Source organism: Emys orbicularis, chromosome 6, assembly GCF_028017835.1.
Source record: "Emys orbicularis isolate rEmyOrb1 chromosome 6, rEmyOrb1.hap1, whole genome shotgun sequence".
Lineage (NCBI taxonomy): Eukaryota > Metazoa > Chordata > Testudines > Emydidae > Emys > Emys orbicularis.
In genome coordinates this window covers 24,241,388-24,250,641 of record NC_088688.1, presented here as the reverse complement: position 1 = coordinate 24,250,641, position 9,254 = coordinate 24,241,388, and positions in this window count along the sequence as shown.

Genomic DNA, 9,254 nt, shown 5'->3' with positions numbered 1-9,254 from the left:
GGCCTTCTTTATACATCGAAGCGGGGGGGGGGGGGGGGAAGAAAGGGGGGAGGGAGGAGGAGGTGGCAGAAGCCCAATGTTTTAAAAGTCCTTTGCAGATGATCACTTTTAAAACGGATATAAAGGTGTTATCTTTTATTTAAAACCTCTGGAACATATCACCACAAGATATCACTGAAGCCAATAGTTTAGCAGGATTTAAGACAAATTAAATACTTATCTAAGTAACCAGACTGTTCAATTATTCCTTTAAAATAATTTTAAAAGGACTAAAAACAAATGTGTATGCATCAGGGCAAAGAAATCACCAATCAGAGATTTAAATCAACACCACAGTCACCCAGAAACAAAACCTGCCCTTATGGGCAGGCTACTATACAATTGTCTGCTACAGGTGTGTTCGGAGTTTTTTGCACCTATATCTGAAGCAGCTGAAGACAGGATGTTATGGAAGACAGGGTACCCGACTAGATGGACTAGTGGTGAGATCCTCTATGGGAATTCCTGAGTATGCAGCCACTTTGTCTGCAGAACTGGGCCTTATGTAGGACTTATTATACAATCCAATTAGCAGCTGTCATCAACAAGCTTTTGATGGGGTTTTTTTGCACGGGGGGGGGGGGAAGAGAGCTTCCTGTTGGAGGCCAACATTACAACTAATTGTTTTCCACAAGATTCATCAAGATTACATGTTGCCTACAGTATGTGCATTTTATATACTTATGGCATTATCTAAATCCACAGCAGAATAAAATTGTTGGTAGGATGCCAAAAAATTGGGAGGGGGGAGGGAAACCAACCACCCCACAGATTCCCAGGTTTAGTGTTGTTCATGACCCACATACTCTAATCTTTTCATCAGAGACAACTAAAAACAAACATTAAGATTAGAATTTGTGCATCATAATGGTCATGATCCCTCAGCAATAGAGAGACAAAAACTTGTAAAACAACAACTGGCTTTTGTTTCCTCTTACTAAGGTCTACATTCTCAAAGGGAGTAACTATTGGAATTAGCACAGAAGAGGTCAGTGTCCCAATTCAGCACACCTTTATGACAAGTGTTCCTCTCCCACAGATAAAAGGTAGTTCCTCTAATAACATACTGCATTACTGTTGTACAAGATACAGGCACATCCACTGAAATTCACAAATGAGCACTGCTCCACGACCTTTCAAAACAGTATTTCACAGGTGATACAGACGTACTAACAAAGATCATCTTTCCAATCCATTTATCAAATAGAGTGTACCAGTAGTTCCCATTTTAGAGCAGATGCAATAATAAATATTGAGCACTGTCAATTTGTATCCACAGCATCTTAGTAAAATCAGAGCGTGTAAATCCAAAAGTTCAGCAGGTTAATTCTGGTTAAAAGCATCCGATTGTAAGTTCAAATAAATACACAACATTTGATCTGTAGTCCCTTTAGTATAGAATTAAAAAATTATTAACTTTTAGCAGTACATACTAAAACCCCAGCAAGGTTCACGGTCAACGTAGAAATGTCACAATTTTACAATAAGGTGCGCTAGGATAGTGGTAATCTGAGGTCCCGATATTTCTATATGTATGGTGTTTGAACCTAAAATTCATACAATTAAGTATTAAGGTTTAAAAAGTTACTAGGGCAAGCACTCCCATTGATTTACATTAGGGCAAATCAAATCAAAGTAAATAGCCACCCTAGGCTTATATTTTCCCCCAATTAAAATTATATTAGAATCAGAGCCAGGTCTTTCAAACAACATTGAATTAACTCCTTGAATGCCCCTTGAATTCAGTGAAGCAACATAAAATGGCCTTAGGGCATTCTGTATGCTCTATGTTTGGGACACTGAAAATGACTCTCTGCTGCTAAGGCTCATTGCCCTGAATGTCTAACACCAGAAGGGTTAAATATTGGAGAGAAACATCAGTATATTTCTGTAAAGTAGAAGATGTAAGTTCTATTGTCACATTCAGTTTTTCTACCAAGTGATATCCCCGTCTCTTTCCGACCACATTTGTATCCAATTTATGACATTCCTATACTCACAGCACAATACTAATCTCAGAATTAATTCTCAATTAAGGGGATGGAGATTAGATGAATGCAAAGTCGGCCCACCCATTAGGAAAGGCTACAAAACTTTCATATCTGATAAAGCTTTTCCAACATATCCAAAATGACGTTCACAACTTCAACCAGTCCTCTCTTTCCAACCTCACTCTCCCCCTACCTCAAGCAGAGCTTTCCATCAGCCAATAAAGGAGAAGAGCCAGAGACTCAATGAAGAACCTGCATACCGAACACCCAGCAGGGATTCTCCTTTCCCCAATAATGCTTCAGGTGATAATTTTCCTCCTAGGCCATGAATTCAGCTCTCATTCCCAAGAACAAACTCTGCTGGCAGTTAGCATTACTAGCTGTGCAAGTGCCTGTGGCTAATTAACAGAGCGACTATTCTCCTGCCCACCTCAATACCCGTGCTTGTCACATCCTTCACACGGTCAAGCTCCGCTGACCCAGTTAACAGGAACACTAATGCCCCTCACAAACCTGGGTTTCTTCCACTGCCAGAGCCACTGGGCCAATGGGAGGGCTTAGCTTTCGTCCATCCTCTGATCTGCTTTTGGTTACCATACCATACAAGTTGGCACCATACTGAAAGATACCTCCAGCACTTTCCAGTCTACTAAATATCTTGTGATTTCCATCATATTCAGCATCATTTCCCTCCCCCCAGTCTATGGCAGAGAACCGTACGCCATCTGACAAACAATGGAAAGGGTTACTATATCATGAGTGTATCAGCGTGGCTCAGTTTTTCCATCTTAAGTAAACCATCTTTCTGCTTACATCATTTGAAAAGGCAACTGGAACAAAGTGATTTTAAACTTCATGTACCTAGAAAGACAATTCGTGTCTTGGTTAATCTACTTTTACTGACTATGAAAACACATTGAGAAATTCACTGTGTGACTCAAGGACTACTCAAGACAAGGAATGAATGATTTGTACACAGCTAATCCTACTTTAAACAGAATCATAGACATTAGACACATCAGAGACCTTTGGTGACCTAGTCCCACCCTCTGCCTGTTTAAGACCGTCTCCTGTGTCCTCCAGCTCTGTCATCTCTGCTTTTAGATGTGTTAAGCAATGTGCACTCAACTTCCCTTTGGAGATTTTTGCCACTCAAATACATCCCACTGTTGGAAAGCTTTTCCCCTTGATATCCTCCTAAAATTCTCCATTGTTTCACATTCTCCTAGCTGTAACCTGTTTTAATAAAAAAATTCCCTTCCAACCAAGGTGCTTACAACCATCAAGCATTTTTTGTAATCATATTGCTGTAGTCACCCACCCACCAGTAAATGTCATTTCAACAAGCTTTTCATTTTCTCCCTCACGGGGTGCACAGAGAAGGGCTGTTTTCTCTCCCTTTACATAAGAGGCTGAGGGTTGGCCCCCTACATCCACCAATCCCCTTTAATCCATAGCTACATCAGGGGATTCACCACAGAGAAGGACCATCCACATGGAAATCTCTTACCACCAAACTGCCAACTGCCACACAGCACCCAAGCCTCACCTTGACAACCACTGCCCCTGAAACAGCCCTCAGAGGGTGAAGAGAGGTTATGAGAGTGAACCCACGTAGTTTACTGCCAACTCTTTGTAGTCACTCATGTTGCTTTGCCCCATGAATCTAGGGTCAGGGAGAGTCCAGCCAGAACAACAGCCACAGCCCCTCCCTTCTTACAACTCAGATCTTCCCCAAGTCTCTACAGATGGATGTCTATAGGGTTGAGAGGAAGGAGCAAGCATACTGCAGTGCTGGTTCCTCTTTCTGCACTAAGATCCACAGATTCTGGCTCCTCTCTGCAGAGGCAAGGGGACCAAGGGCCCAGAGTTATTACATTTCACAGTTTGCACTGCTAAGAAATGCCTCTTTGTTCAGATTCCTATGCTGACAAGCTGAGGTTAGGCATCTTATAGGTTCACCATAGATGTACAATTTTTGTTTCACAGTCAAATTACTGACTCATTTATTTAAAATCTAGTCTATATTCAATGAATTTTAAGTACTCTCTGTGGAAGCCAGCACAGTAAATCAAACTAGTAAGCCACTGACTCAGACGTTTTATTTTTTGCACAGGTGTAGCTACAAGGATGTAGCTGTATGAGTGCAAACCCTCCAGCGGGAATGCACTGCACTGGTGAAAAAAGTAACTTGTGCACAGATGCAATTTAGCATAGTTTGAAACTACAGCTATAGCGGTACAGCCACACCAGCAGAAACAAAAAACAAACAAACAAAGAAAACCACACAAAAAACTACACACCCACTGTAGGAAAGAACTCAGTGTTTCAACCCTCTACTCTTAGACCTTGTCTGTAACTTGTAACCGTTTAAAATCTGTTTTTAAGTTGATTCAGCTGATCCAGGTAAGCCACCCCGTATGGATGCCTTAGAAGCCGAATGCTAACCAATTTAAGAGTGTCCACATAGGGTTTTGTGCCAGGTTAACTAAATAAACTAAAATTTGTTTTTAAATCCAACTAGTAGAAGTTGTGTGAACACACAAGGTCTTAGTGCCACCCAATTACTGTAACTGGAAAGAATTGTACAAAAGAAGAAAACAAGACCCTTCTTCAGTTTATCTTGTGCAACTGATAGCACTCTAGGTGAAATCCTGGCTTCACTGAAGTTAATTGGAGTTTACTCATTTATTCATTAGACTCACATTTTGCCCTGTGTCTAGTCAGACTCCCCTGTCTGGGCAGGTCTTTCAACACAGAATCAGCAAACTGATTTTTTTTTTTTTTTTTTTTTTAATTAAAGGATAGGAAAATGTAAGACCACAGAAACTGGCAGGGGCAAGGGCAGGTGTAATGATTTAAATTACTTTAATCTCAGCTTTAGAAACCAAACAGATTTCAAGCTGCCAGTGTCTCTTTCAGTTGGGTATTTGGAGAACAATGATTTTGAGGAAGATGGAGTGGGGTGGGGGGGGGTTGAGAAAGACTGATCTACTGTACTCTCATCTCAAACCCAGTATACGCTGTCAATCAGAAGCAGACATTAGCCAGGCAACAATGCCTACAGCAGTCCAAAGCCTACTCCTGAGAAATGCTTCATGGTCAGGTGCCTCAGAAGGCCAAGTGTGGCATGGGAATTATGAAAAAAAATCCTCTTAATTTTGACTAAACACTCTCCATTATGACAGAGGAAAGATGGTCTTGGTTTGAAACACTCTCTAGGACTTAGGAAATATGGGGCCAATACACAAAGTCTGTGACATAGCTGGGTATGATCTCAGGCAAGTCATAATCTCTTTGTGCCTCAACTCCTCATCTCTAAAAAGGAGAACAAAAATACCCTTGTCTTCCCCCTTGTGTCTTCCTTCTCTACTTGGACTGCAAAGTCTTCAGGACAGCAGCTGTTTCTAGCTATGTGTTTGTACAGCACTTTACACAGCAAGGCCTGGATTTGGATTGAGGCATCTAGTTACAAATAATAAAAATAAAAAGATTACATGAGCCACAGTTCCACTTGTTACCGTATTAAAGATTCAAGAGTGATCAGACGAAGCAACAGTGCCCAATCAAGAGCAAGGGATGTAACCAGCAGAGATGTGCCGAACAACTTATTTGTTGAGATAGCAGCACAGAAGGCATTCTGAGAACTGCATCTCACAACAGCTAGTATCTGCTACTTGTTTCCTTTATGATACTTCACATCAGACAACTAATTGCTCCTTAGGGGAGTAAGCAAGCATGAAGCAAGTATAAAGATTTAATCTTAAAACCAAGGCTGTACAATGTTGCTTTATGGATGAATGCTGTAAAGCAGCCCAAGAAAAACAAACACCGACATGGAAAGTGTTAAGAAGGGATGAACGTTATCTTTATTTGTGTGTAAGACACCTGTCAAACCTCACCCTCAAACCCTGTCCCTACCACAAGATGATTCCCCTGAAGGATATTACCCCATTGAAGAAATATTCACACTAAGAAAAGTTTTCAAATATTCTACTTTAAAAAAAAAAAAAAGCTTGCTTTTATATATATATATATATATATATATATATATATATATATATATATATATATATATATATATATATATATATATATATATATATATATATATACACACACACACACACACACACACACACATATACATATACACACACACACAAGCTCTTTTTTAAAAGTAGTATATCTGAAAGTATATAGTCTGCCCTGGAAGGCATCAACGGTATGAACTAGCAGGATGACAGCCACACCAAGGAAGTAAAACCTGATAGAGAAGGGAAGTGACCTTTATTTTGACTTTCTGAAGCCATTTTAGTTTAATTTGTAGGTATGCCTTGCTACATAGAACACTTAAGAGAAAAGCTCAGCCTGCTAAGGAATCAACATCACTAACCCTACAACTAAGTACTGAGAGCACCGAGGGTGGAGTGAACTATACTAACCTGCCAAGGAGGCAGCCAACCAACCATAGCAGTACCCTCCACCCTGGCACCACAACCCTAATCCTAGCTGAATGAGATGGGGAGGGCCTGGGGAAGGGCAAAGGGGGGAATAGAGAGTGAGCCCATCCCACACTCACCGCACAGCTGCAGCTCCTGTCCCACCAGGTGGGGCCTGGCTTCCTGCTTTCAGCGCTGCAACCCCGTGCACCAGGCTGCAACGCCCAGAGTGGCGTGGGTGCAATTTAACCCATGAATCCATGTTAACACCGTCCCTCAAGAGCACCCATTCATATCTGTATTATTGAAAACCCTTTCCTGGGGGCACGTCTTCACTACCCGCCAGATCGGTGGGTAGCGATCGATCTATTGGGGATCGATTTATCGCGTCTAGTGTAGACGTGATAAAAATCGATCCGCCGTCGACGCCGGAACTCCACCGCAGCCAGAGGCGGAAGCAGAGTCGGCGGGGGAGCAGCAGCGGTTGACTCGCCGCCATCCTCACAGCCAAGTAAGTCGACCTAAAATACGCAACTTCAGTCAACTTCCCCCCCCCCCCCCCCCCCCAGTGTAGACCTAGCCTTAGGGACAGGATGTAATGTCAGTATATCAGATTGACTTCACTGTAAATACTGTATATACAAATACCGCAGAAGGATGGTATAATGGTTAAGGCACTACTCAGGGACTTGGGAGACCCAGCTTCAATTCCCTACTCAACCACAGACTTCTGGTATGATCTTGGGCAAGTCAGTCTGTCTGTCTGTGCCCCAACTCCCTACCCTTAAAGTAGGGACAGCAGTGTTTCTCTACCACACAGGGGTGTTACGAGGATAAAGTGTGAAGGGCTCAGATTGTAATGTAATGGAGGCAATACAAGTAGCTAAGATGGACAGAAAATCACCTGTGAAATGCTGTTGATTCAACATCCCCTCCAGCTATCCTAGTAGCCACACTCCCTTATGTGCCAACACCACTCATTTTTCAGGCCAAGCTACCACTTCACATTCTCTTCTGCAACAAGAAATGGAGGAGCTGGGACTGTCTAACCCTGCTGCCACCAGGTCTGTTTTATAGTTTCCATCCCTGAAGCCCTCTATAACTGCTTACACCAGCTCCCAGCTGTAAGGGCCAATGGCAAATTTAGCCCTTTCTCTTTCTTACCCCAAACCCACCTTTATTCCAAGCAGTTTGATAATAGTTTATTACTTAAGCTGCCATCATTAAAAGTAGACATCTGCAATTTCTAACATAGAACCCCTCTTAAAAGAATTAAATATTATGGACAGTAGAAAAGCTAGTGCCAGAATAGTAGTAATTTCAATTCATATCTTCTGGTGAAGTGATGACCCACAGAAGCCACCATAAACCTGCCTAGATAGTGGATATAAATCCCAAAAGCCTTTTCTTTTGGCTATTTTAGTTTCTGCCTGAGACGGCAAAGAACAAAACACTAAAGCTTTATATTTATTAGTTCTATTTTTATGCATTTTTGTTTATTTTTATTTCAGGTATCACCACCATGCAACAAGAACCAGAACATACTCAGCTACCAGAATGAATTGATTATAGTGGATATTACTACAGCTGGAGCAAAGATTGTGTCATTAATCTTCACAAAAACCTAGAACTGCCCACAAGCTTAGCTTCCTGTCCTCTTGGAACTGCTCTCCTTTTAAACACATATGCCCCACCAAATGGGGCTGCGGAAAGGTGCCCAAGTGGGGCTATATCAAACCTGAACAGAGATGCGTTATTAAACCCTTTCATGAAAATTTCCATCAGCAGCACTGTTCACTCTGCTCTTACCCATTTTACGTAATCGGTTGTTTTTGGGGAAAGCCGGCTTCTTTGTTATGTTGATAGTTGCATTCCTGGATTAGGGAAGAGAATGGTACATACACATATCCCCAATATTTTGGAGTCTGAAGGATATACTCTTGCTGTGCATGGTATACAGGTAAATGTTGGCAAGGCACTTTGCTTCTCTGTCAGACAGAATGTCAGGTTCTAAACAAGTCTTGTGTTGTTCTTCTCAAATGCTCTTACACACCTCTTTTTATGTAGTTGTGCGACTCTTCCATTAGCAAATACAAAAAAGTTCACTTACCTCTCTTTATGAGTGTGTGCCAAAAGCTAGAGATTTATAAATTCCACCTAATCAGTATAGAGTGTCTGGTCTAGTAATGTACATATAGTTGCTGTTTTAAGCTTTTTAATGCTATTCTGAAACCAGCAGGGAGATGGCACTAAATAAAAGGCCTCAAAACACACAACTGATGATTGGACAATAAATGTTTAAAATTTGTCAGTACAATGGGAGTTTTGCATGCATAATCATTAACCATATTTATATTAGCCATATTATATATTACAGGGTCATGTTCTTAAATGGAGGAATATTTAAACGTAGATTTTTCAGTGAGAAACTAAAATGATATGACAAGTAACGCAGTACAGCCAAAAAAAGGAGAGGGGGGAAGGAAAATCCTCTTCACAGGTTTTTGGTAAGAATTAGAAATATGAACTCCAATGTGGATCTGACTGGGTTACTAATCCGGTCCATTTTTAATTGTCATCTGTGGGAAATCCTGATCTGATAAGATTCTTTCCAATAAACTGAAACCTTTTAAACTCAGTATCCCTTTAAACTGCTACTTTTGCAGTTATGAACTAAATTTATCTTAAAAGTTCATAACAGTAAAAAAGAAAATTATATAGGAAGGACATCATCAGGTTTAAAAAAAAAAAACTAAAACTAAAACAAGCGTCCTTATGCTAC